General features: G+C 28.7%; 1 long non-coding RNA gene across 1 annotated transcript in view; it reads right to left on the bottom strand.

Annotated features, from left to right (window-relative positions):
* LOC145268411 (uncharacterized) overlaps positions 1 to 8,822 on the bottom strand; it is a 47,006-nt gene extending 38,184 nt beyond the window's left edge. The window contains exon 1 of the long non-coding RNA XR_013864895.1: positions 8,687 to 8,822. This is a non-coding gene — a long non-coding RNA (uncharacterized LOC145268411). The remainder of the gene's footprint in view (positions 1 to 8,686) is intronic.
* Positions 8,823 to 12,324: the final 3,502 nt, after the last annotated feature.

Below are 12,324 nucleotides of genomic sequence, written 5' to 3'. Positions count from 1 at the left end.
GAACCCTCAAGTACCGTTTAATCAAGACATTAAAGAATAAAACTATCGAAAAAAGTTATATTGTACGTATACGTTTTGGACTGAAGTTCTTCGGGAAAAAAATTCACTTTTGATCAATTTTTTTTTTTTTTTTTTTACAGCGGAAAAACGTTTTTATGACAGCGCGTTCTGAACGCCGCGTTCAAGGTAGCTAGGTTTGGATTTTAAGAACATGCAACGGGGAGATAACTCGGTCTAAACCGCTGCCCCACCCCACCCCTTTCCCATGTTAAATAACTTTTCTTCTTAAAAATCGGAACATGCCTACCTTTTGATCGGTATCATAATTGTTTTTTTTTTTGTTTGTTTTTTTTCGCTGAAAAAAGAACAAAAAAACCCTACTTAAATTAAGTAATTTTATTTATTTTTATTTTTTGAGAACCTCATTAACTTTTTTCGATATTTTCATTTTTTTTTTAATGTCTTGATTAAACTGTCATGCCGAAATTTAATATAAATTCCAAAAAAATGGTCTAGTAGAAAACTAAGTAAAAACAGAATTTTTCACAGTTGTAATTTCACTGTCAAGTCAGTCATCTTGATTATTCACGCTTTTTTCCCCCCCCGTAAATTAGCTCTAGCACGTCTTACTGCGCGATATTTTGTAAATTTTGACAAATATACTAATTTCGAGGTAAAATCCATTGAGTGCGTACCGTGGTTATATGATAAAATAAAGCTGTATACGCATTATAAATGTTTCTTTTCTCTAATGTTATACATTAGTACATTAGGGGTCATTTCGAGTTAAAAGTTTATTTACTGCACCCATCTGAACTAGGGAAAATCATGATTTAAATGTGTGTGTCTCGTCTAAATAACTAACGATGAATATCTAACATGCCCGACCAGACGAGTGATCAAAAAGTCAGATCGAGTGTACCGGAAAACGAAATGAAATTGACAACTTCTAAACAAAAATGAGTACCTTTAATTTTCTTGAATAAAAAAAACTTACTCGCCGAGAATACGACTGTTTTTACTTAATTATTTTTTATTCAAACGTAACAAATAAAAAATTCAATTTGGCTTGAACGTTGCGGTTTTCGGATTATTTTTTTATTTTTATTGTTTTTTTTTAGCCGGATTTAACTAACAAACAAAAACAAGTTTGGTGCTTATGCACTTATGTTACTGTTATTTTTTATGGTTTAAGTGCCTTCTCAAATGTTTGAATTGTTTCTAATGTTTTTACCTATAACTATAATCTCTAGCAAAAAAAAAAAAAAAAAAAAAAAAAAAAAAAAAACGGCCAAGAAAATATCCATCAAGAAAATAAAACATAAAATAATCCGAAAAGCGCAAAGTTCAAGCAAAAAAAAAAGCAAAAAAAAAAGCCCAATAAACAAAAAAGGCCAGTTATCAATTTGGTCTCATTTCGTTTTCCGGTCCGCTCGATCTGACTTTTTGATCACTCGTCTGGTCGAGCATATTAGATATTCATCGTTAGTTATTTAGACGGACATACACATTTAAATCATGATTTTCTCTAGTTCAGATGGGTGCAGTAAATAAACTTTTAACTCGAAATGACCCCTAATGTATTAATGTATAACATAAGACACAGAAAAGAAACATTTATAATGCGTAGCGTACACAGCTTTATTTTCTCATATAACCACCACCATACGCTCTCAATGGATATTATCATATAAACATTAGTTAAAGAATAACAACTTATTCAAAATGGCCGTCCATTTGTGCCATTTGGACATCTTTACCTAATGTTTACATATTTAATGAATGTACCTGTACCTCAATGCAAAATCTCAATAGATTTTTGGAGGGCTTCTACACTACGGAGATGAGATTTTGTAGTCGATAAATGGAGTTTTCAGATGCAAAAAAACAACAACAAAAATCAATGGTTTCAATTGATTTTTCTTGTGTCAATTCTAATAAGTTATAATGGTAGCTTCCAAATTATGCAGTCGGAATAGCCTGAATATTATTGAATTATTTTTTTTAAATGTGTTAACAGGTGAAAAATCGCCGCCATCTTGTTTAAATCGAAACGGAAAATTACCTCCCTTTTGAACTTTTTACGATCGTTTTCATCAGATTCTGGTACTCATGCACTTATTGATCCGTGCTCAAATAATAACGTTATTATTTAAAAAGCCATTCTTAACATGCGGAAGGGAGGGTGTTTTGTACCTATGTACTTTAACCTTACAATTGAATAAAAATAAAAACTTTAATTAAACTTGGAAATACGATTTAAAAATATAGCGCGGATCAGTAAGTGCATTCGCACCCAAATTCTATTTTTTTTATTTTCTTTAATAATTTTCTACATTTTCGATTTTCGTAATTTTTGGCTATAATTATCTTAAAAATATGAGGAATACGTATATACCATTGTTTTCATGTGAAATTCAGTATTACGATTTCCGAAATTTCGTCCCAATAGTGTAGAAGCGCTATTTTGGGTTTATTTTACAATCCAGATTGATTCGAAAAAGTGGTGAAACAAATATGTAATAAATAAATGTTACCAAAGGCAAGATAAGTTACTCTTCTACCAAACTAGATAAGTTTTAAGTGTCTTGATTTAATTTAACATGTTTATTCGGTTCGAATAACAAAGTAGTGTAAAATGTTACGCAAGTACAAGAAAAATGGCAACGTAGTATCTCATATCTGAAGTCTCGACAAGGACTTAAAATTTATCTAGAATTCTAATAAATATTTCCGTGACATTTATTACTAATATAATATTTATAACAAAAGCAAAAAAAAAAAAAAAAAACAATGCGGCGGACCTGAACGAGGCCACCGGCCCACCTAAATATTATTAACATTAACAATGTTAATAATGGTGCCCGGAAAACTCGTCCCGGGAAAACTCGTCTCCGGAAAACTCGTCCCCTTTCGCTAGGTAGGAAAACTGGTCCCTTATTGAATAAATATCGATTGAAAACACATTTTATGATCGTTCTTGAAGGAGATATTGTTTTTTTTTTTAAATAGACTATAGCCTCCCCCCCCATAATATTTTAAAAAAAATATTTTACTTGTTTAATGTTTTTTTTTTTTTATTAAATAAAATCGATTTTCTAAGTGTCCGTTTTCTACCTACCTGGCTAAGTTCTTAGTGGTTTCACTTATTTTAAAGCGTTTATTATGTTCATAAACGAGACCGCATATTTTTTATACTAATATAAAAAGAATTTATTTATTTACTGTTGTTATAAAAGGGTAAAATCGAGTTTTCTACTTCGCCGACTATGTTGTGTGTTGTTTAATTTATTTGGAATCGTTTATTCGGTAAAGAAAAAAAAAACACGGAAAACAAACAAAAAACATGTCGAGTGTTACGTGAGAACGAGAAATAATGTCCGGTATATCACATCTTAAGAGTCTTGATAATCGCTAAAAAATAGAAAATTAAAGAAATTACTGAGGGAGATTTGGTTTTAAGAATAAAATAATAAATTTTAGGGTTGTATTACTGTACACATAGATTCGAAAAAGTTGTCAAAAAAACAAATATATAACAAATAAATGTTATCAAAGGCAAGATAAGTTACTTTCCTACCAAACTGGATATATTTTTTGTGTTTTTATTCAATGTAACATGTTTATTCAGCTCGAAAAACATACAGTGTTTACCGATGTATTGGACAATTCAAAATGGCGGCCGACTCTCTCTTAAACGCGGTAAGTTCGGGAAAAGGTGTTATAAATAATAAACTAGACAAAATACTATTAAAAAAAAACACCGAATATATGTCAACATATGTCACGGTAATATATATTGAGCGAATTTCTAACAGGATTTTGTCTAGTTTATTATTTATAACACCTTTTCCCGAACTTACCGTGTTTAAGAGAGAGTCGGCCGCCATTTTGAATTTTCCAATACATCGGTAAACACTGCATGTTTTTCGAGCTGAATAAACATGTTACATTGAATAAAAACACGAAAATTATATCCAGTTTGGTAGAAAAGTAACTTATCTTGCCTTTGATAACATTTATTTGTTATATATTTGTTTTTTAACTACTTTATCGAATCTATGTGTACAGCAATACAAACCCAAATTTTATATTTTTTAAAATATAATTTAGAGAGGGGGGGGGGTTAAAACTATATCTCCCTCCGAAAAACAACCAACAAAAAATGAAATTAAAAAGATTCTTGATAAACGATAGCGGAGTTTTCAATAAAATTGATTAATAAATTTATTTAGTGATTACTTTTTCTCTTAATGATTGATTTTAGAATTTTGAAGTAAAAATTAAAAAAATTAAAAATGAGTTAACGAGAGATTGTTAGCACATGGCATCTCTCGCGCCAAAAAAATATTTCGGTTTTAATTTATTAGTTAATTTTTGCAAAATTTTACAGGACGACAATAAATGTGGATAATTGATAGAATTATAATTTTAAATAACACATGAGTGCATTTGGTATGAGAGAAAACGAAAACATAACAAAAAACTATCATAATTAAAAAACCAAAACAAAAAAGTAACGCTCCCAGTTTTTAATTTTTTTGTTTTGTTTTTTATTATTGTTTTTATGACTCCAAAAAACATCGTTAAAATAAGAACCAAAAAAATTGTAATTAACTTTGTATGAACATAATAAACGCTTTAAAATAAGTGAAACCACTAAGAACTTAGCCAGTTAGGTAGAAAAAAAAAACATTAAACAAATAAAAATATTTTTTTTTAAATATTATGGGGGGGGGGCTATAGTCTATTTTAAAAAGCAATATCTCCTTCAAGAACGATCATAAAATGTGTTTTCAATCGATATTTATTCAATAAGGGACCAGTTTTCCTACCTAGCGAAAGGGGACGAGTTTTCCGGAGACGAGTTTTCCCGAGACGAGTTTTCCTAAATTCGTTAATAATATATCTCGGCGGTCTCGACCTGAACGACCTCTGCCGTAAAATTAATTTAATGACTTTTAACTAGGGGATGGGGGGGGGTCACTTTTCAATTATAACGTTTGAATTTAACCTGCAAAAACTATTTAAAAGTAGCGCAGTTCCAAAAAGGCATAAGAACCCCCCCCTTTTTTTTAACAAAAACAATGGAATTATTTCATTTTATACCACACAACGGACACGTGAAACAATTGGTAAGGAGAGTTTGTGCTGATTTACCACAACAAAGTGGGGTATCAATTTATTAGAACATTATAATTGAATAGTGACCCCCGCGTTAAAAGTCATTAAATAAACTTAAAAAAAAAAAAAAACTTTTCATGCTAATATGAAAGTTACGTTATCGACGATAATCCGCAGAAAAAATAAGGGTGAAAGTGCGGTGGGGGATCACCTGAAGACGATCAATGTGCATTATTGGTTGTCCAACCTGCAAAGGGTTTTTATTCCGAAAGCCGTTCTTAACATGGCGGAGATTGGGTGTGTTTATTTTAAAAGGCATTTTCTTATTTTTAACCTCGCTGTAATCAACTTCTTAAAGGTAAGTCTTCGAGTGGTCCCCCAATGCACTTTCACACACACACACACACACACACGCACAAAAACTGAAAAGGAATTAATTTTACTGCAAGGGGGAAACTCGTTCAGGCCCGCCCTTAATACCTACACAGGATTTTTAACGCTGTTTTTCCAAGAGATACTTTTACTAAGAGATTCATTGGGTTTGTATTACTGTACACAGATTCGAAAAAGTTGTCAAAAAACAAATATATAACAAATAAATGTTATCAAAGGCAAGATAAGTTACTTTTCTACCAAACTGGATACATTTTTCGTGTTTTTATTCAATGTAACATGTTTATTCAGATCGAAAACCATACAGTGTTTACCAATGTATTGGAACATTCAAGATGGCGTCTGACTCCCTCTTTAACACGGTAAGTGTGGGAAAAGATGTTATAAATAAAAAACCGGATAAAATACTGTTAAAAACTCGCTCAATATATGTTACCGTGACATAGGTTGACATATATTCGGCGGGTTTTTAATAGTATTTTGTATGTTTTTTTTTTTTTTTATTTATAACACCTTTTTCCAAACTTACCGTGTTAAAGAGGGTGTGAGACAGACGCCATCTTGAGTTTTCGAATACATCGGTAAACACTATGTTTTTCGAGCTGAATAAATATGTTACATTGAATAAAAACACAAATGTATCCAGTTTGGTAGAAAAGTAACTTATCTTGCCTTTGATAACATTTATTTGTTATATATTTGTTTTTTGACAACTTTTTCGAATCTATGTGTACAGTAATACAAACACGTTTTTTCACGAGGGTACTAGTGCAGAGTGATCCGGACGTAAATAATAACGTTATTATTTAAAAAGCCATTATTAACATGGGGAGGGTGTTTTGTACTTATTCTATACTTCAACCTTACAATTGAATAATAAAAAAAAAAACCCAACTTTAATTAAACTTGGAAATACGATTTAAAAAAATAGCGCGCCAGTCACTCACTCTCTGCACTAGCACCTTTACGAGCGGTTTACAAAACCATACTTTTGTTTTTCGTTTTTTTTTGTTTGTTTTTTGAAGGGCGGTATCCAATTATAGAACTTGTATAGTTTTGGTATTATTATACAAACACCGTGACAGCGTTAGGATTAGGGTTAGGGTTAGGGTTAGGGTTTAGGTTTAGGGTTAGGGGTTAGGGTTAGGGGTAGGGTTAATTCGCTGTCACGGTGTTTGTATAGTTTTACCATAGTTTTTTATAGGTGCTTCTGCAGTTTAATTAACCGTTTTTCCGTAAGTAACGCGCCGACATTAATCGAGCAGAAGAACCGTTTTATATTTCAAAAAAATTCTATTTACATTGCGGGAGGGGGCACAACACTTACTTGGGAAAAAACAGTTAATTAAACTGCAGAAACACCTATTGTGAACCATACAAGTTCTGTAATTGAATATCCCACTTAAAAAAAAAAAAAAAAAAAAATCATCAGAGTATGTTTTTGTAAAACGCTCGTGAAAACTTACTAACAGCATTATTAATTTCCTGAATTATAAAAAAAATGTGAAAGAGTTGTCTCCCTCAGAAAAAAAAAATGACATTGTAAAACAGCGTCAAATTTTTTGGGGGCGCACGTTCACGTATACCTTTATATATATATATATATATATATATATTATATATATTTTTCGTCGACTTTGTTTTTTTTTTCTTCAGCGTATTATTATCGAATGGACACTAGTCTACCAGACTATCAAAAAAAAAAAAAAAAACTTGAAAAAAGTATCTAAATATTTGACCGTTTATGGCAATGGATCCTTAAATCTAAGAGAGATAACCAACAAACTAGCAAAAATAAGCATATTTTGCAAGATATAATTTGGGACGCTTATCAATTAACGTACACAAAACAAAAAAGTAAACAACTTCTTACAGTGAAACACCGAAACGGTGAAACAAACAGAAAAATTAAATAAACTGGGTTTGTATTACTGTACACAGATTCGAAAAAGTTGTCAAAAAACAAATATATAACAAATGTTATCAAAGGCAAGATAAGTTACTTTTCTATCAAACTGGATATATTTTTCGTGTTTTTATTCAATGTAACATGTTTATTCAGCTCGAAAACCATACAGTGTTTACCGATGTATTGGAACATTCAAGATGGCGTCTGACTCCCTCTTTAACACGGTAAGTTTGGGAAAAGGTATTATAAATAAAAAAACGGATAAAATACTGTTAAAAACTCGCTCAATATATGTTACCGTGACATAGGTTGACATATATTCGGCGGGGTTTTAATAGTATTTTATATAGTTTTTTTTTTTATTTATAACACCTTTTCCCAAACTTACGGTGTTAAAGAGGATGTGAGACGCCATCTTGAATTTTCGAATACACCGGTAAACACTATGTTTTTCGAGCTGAATAAACATGTTACATTGAATAAAAACAACAAAAAAAAATGTATCCAGTTTGGTAGAAAAGTAACTTATCTTGCCTTTGATAACATTTATTTGTTATATATTTGTTTTTTGACAACTTTTTCGAATCTATGTGTACAGTAATACAAACCCAATAAACTTGTTAATTAATGAAAATAAAAAAAAAACTTTTTCGAAATATTCAAACTGTCAACTTCTGGGTATGATTAATTTTTTTCCTATTCTGTAGCTTCACCTAGCAATTTTATAAACAAAATATACCGTAAAAATTGAATTTAATAATAATCAAACTTGCATCGTTCTCTCTCTACCTGTATTGTCAAAACTCTTATGCAAAAATAAATAATAAATTATCCATAAAATCTTAAAATGTACAAAAAAGCATTAGAAACTGAGCAGTGAGCACCCACTAAAAATATTTAAATATTGACTTATTTTTATTTTATCTATTTATTTATTTTGATACTCTGGTTAACTAGTGTTCATTCTATTATAATCTACTGGAAGAAAAACGAATAAAAAAAGACGAAAATAAAAATACAGAGCGGAGGGGGGGGGCGTACCGCTTCCATACGTGCGACGTGCGCCCATATTATTATAACTTTATAATATATATATATATATATATATATATATATATATATATATATATATATATATATTCGCAATAAACTCACGCTGTGATTTAGTGACTTTGCCGCTCGCCCTACCTTCGTAGTCATTATTTTCTTTGTTTATGTACATAGAAGTTGAGAGAACACTTATCAAACGGGAATAGATACCTGACTCCTTTGTTAGACTATAACGTCACTTCTTCGGTCATTTGCGTGTGTGTCCCCGAAACGGATAGAATGAATCTAAAAAAAAAAAAAAAAATTGAACTTAATAAGTTTGGGCTAATCTATTGAACAGGACGCCGATTATGGATCGAAACGAATTCAGGTCGTTGGGTTGTGTATCTGGATAAAGGGGGATAATTCATGTTATTGTTTCTATGACCATTCTACAAAACTGAACGCATGGGATTTTCGCTTCTTATTTAGAATTCAGTTTAAAATAAATAAAAAAATAATAATAATAATAATAATAATAATAATAATAATAATAAATAAAAAAAATAAAAATGAAACATACAGAAAAATCTTTATGATATACGTACCTCTGTCACGGAACATTGTCATAGTAAAAAAAATCATGTAAATTGATCAAGTATTTTTATTTTAAACTAAGAAAATCCAATTTTATAACGAAATACAATAGAGCTGGGAGCTAACAGGTTATATATATATATATATATATATATATATATATATATATATATATATATATATAATTTATTATAATATATATATAATATATAATATAATATATATATAATATATATAATATATATATAATATATAATATAATATATATATATAATATAATATATATATAATATATATATAATATATATATATAATATATATAATATAATATATATATATAATATATATATATAATATAATATATATATATAATATATATATATAATATAATATATATATATAATATATATATATAATATATATATATAATATAATATATATATATAATATATATATATAATATAATATATAATATAATATATATATATAATATAATATATAATATAATATATAATATAATATATAATATATATATATATATAATATAATATATATATATAATATATATATATAATATAATATATAATATAATATATAATATAATATATATATATAATATAATATATAATATAATATATAATATAATATATAATATAATATATATATATAATATAATATATAATATATATATATATATATATATATATATATATATATATATATAATATTAACTATATAATATAATAATAACTATATAATTAACTATATAATATAATATTAAGTTTCTTGAAGTTTTACATTTGGATTTTACCGTCACTGGATTTTTTATCTTCCACCAGACTATCCATTCATGTGTAATCACCTTTTTCTTTACCATATTCCCTCTGCTTAACTTATTTTGTTTTCAAGTAAGATCTTTGACTTGTTGTTTCATCAAATACTTCTGCATGCAAAATCCGATCCCGCATTTTGCTAATTCCTACCCTCTGATGAGAAGGAGAGTATTTCTTCGAAACTCCGCGGATTAAGGACTATCCATTTATCTACTGTTTCCTTTTCAGATTAAATATGTTTTTAACATATTTTATTAACTGTTTGCTCATATAATATAATATATATATATATATATATATATATATATATATATATATATATATTGGTATTTTTTTTAGATTAGGTCCACCTCTGCAATTTTCTTTTAAACAACGACTTTTAAAAGTTTTCTACTATGCTGAATACGAAAATCGCATTGAAATTTTGCAGAAATAAGTAATATCGAGATATAAAAAGTTGTATTATGCATTGTATTCTTTGGTGGCCATTGTTTGCGCTCGCTCGATAAATAAATCTATGTGCGTAACAAAGATGGCCGCCAAAGAATACAATGCATAATACAACTTTTTATATCTCCATAACTAATTATTTCTGCAAAATTCCAAAGTGATTTTCGTATTCAGCCATGGCCGAAAACTTCTAAAAGTTGTCATTTAAAAGAAAATTGTGGAGGTGGACGTAATCTGAAAATGTACCCCTTTTTTGTTTGATGTTTAAAAAATTGGAAGAAATTAAAAAAAAAAAATTAATTGTGCGGGTTAGGTTTATGGGCTACAGGTGAAAAAGAAAATGGCGGAATTCACATGGTAAATCAAAATTGCGAAATATGAAATGTCGCGTTCTGGCTATTGAAAGAGAATCGTTCATTTAACTAGGTACGAGCAAAAATGAGCAGGCAAAAATAGGGGACCTAGTTTTGAAAGCCGATTTATCATAATTTTTTTTTGTAGGTTTCCGACTACTTTTTAATTATATTTGAAGATTAGAGACTAAAGTTAATTTCCTAAAGGAAAAAAAACATTTGTACGCGTGAAAAAAAAAGTTATGAAAATGTTTTCACGGCGAGCTAATTCAGCTACATTTTGAAGTTAAAGAAGGTTATCCTGACGCTCTGCACTTCTTTATTTACATTGGAAGTGACGTCACACAAATCTTATAATACGGATGGCTACAATTGTAAAAATAATTTGTTTCATTGTAAAAATCCTTTAAAAGATTAATATTAGTTTTCTGGGTCTATTTCAAAGATAATTAATAAAGTCCTAAGATATTGAATTAAATAAAAATTAAAAAAAAAAACACCTTGTTTATACAAAATACAGCTTAATTAGCCCTCATAAAGCAAGTAATTATGCCATTCGGCAAAACGCAACCGATAACAGGTTGTATACACGACTATACGGAAGGCCAAAATTTTAGCGAAACAAAACGCTGTTTCAAAACGAAGTCATCCCCCCAGACGGTCATCTGTATATTCCTATTCTGAACGTTTGTATCAATTTTTAATTTAATTATTTTTTATGTTCCTTTTTTTAAATTATTGTTCGAGATTATATAACAATTATGTTATGCCGAAAGTTTCACGTTCTTGCAAGCAAGGAAATTATTAAAATCTTGCATATAAAAATATGCGAAATCTGTCATTTAAAAAAAAGGAGAAATATTTTTGATATTAGAATTTTTTTGTGTGAAAATATTCAATAAACAATGCTTAATTCAATGGTAATATCGGTAGTTCGAAAAATTCATTTTTCTTTGAGTTATATCGAATTCATTAATACGAACTTTATAGCTTTTTTTCGAAATGTTCCTGTTAAAATTATTTTATCTTTTTTATTGTTACAAATTACGATGCTTTATTTATATAAAAAAAAGCAAAAATAAATTCTTGCGTTTTTTATTTACTACTGGAAACCATAACTTTAGTAAAGGTATTTTTTGTTTAAACAAAATAATACAGTGCCACTAAGATTTAAAATAAAAATAATTAATTCATTATATTCCACGATCATTATTTGATAAATACTGAAAATTTCATTAAAATTGGTTAATTCCCTGATTTTTGGTGAATTTTTAAGTAAAAGGAGGGGTCAAAATATTTATACATTTTGAGCATCGGCATTCATTTTGCCTGTACCTAATTTAACTGAAAGTACACAATAGTTACAAAACATTCTCCTCTCCCCATCGTAAGAATGGCTTTCTATATAATAACGTTTTTATTTTAGCACGGTTTAATAAATACACCAGTAGCTTTTTTCCCCCCCGAAATATTTCCCCATTTAACGAGAATTTAGGCACTTCTACATTACATGGACGGCTCCATTTTTTTGGGTGCGTTTCACTAAACTGTCGTCATGTGGCGCTTTTCAACTTGATTCAAAACTGATAATAAGTTGACAAGGTTCATCTCACTCCATTCAAATTGTTTATTAATT

This window comes from Euprymna scolopes, chromosome 43 (assembly GCF_053919585.1).
Source record: "Euprymna scolopes isolate OS-2025 chromosome 43, ASM5391958v1, whole genome shotgun sequence".
NCBI classification, from domain to species: Eukaryota; Metazoa; Mollusca; class Cephalopoda; order Sepiida; family Sepiolidae; genus Euprymna; species Euprymna scolopes.
Note: the sequence above shows the minus strand (reverse complement) of the source record. Positions and strands in the feature narration are given on the sequence as shown.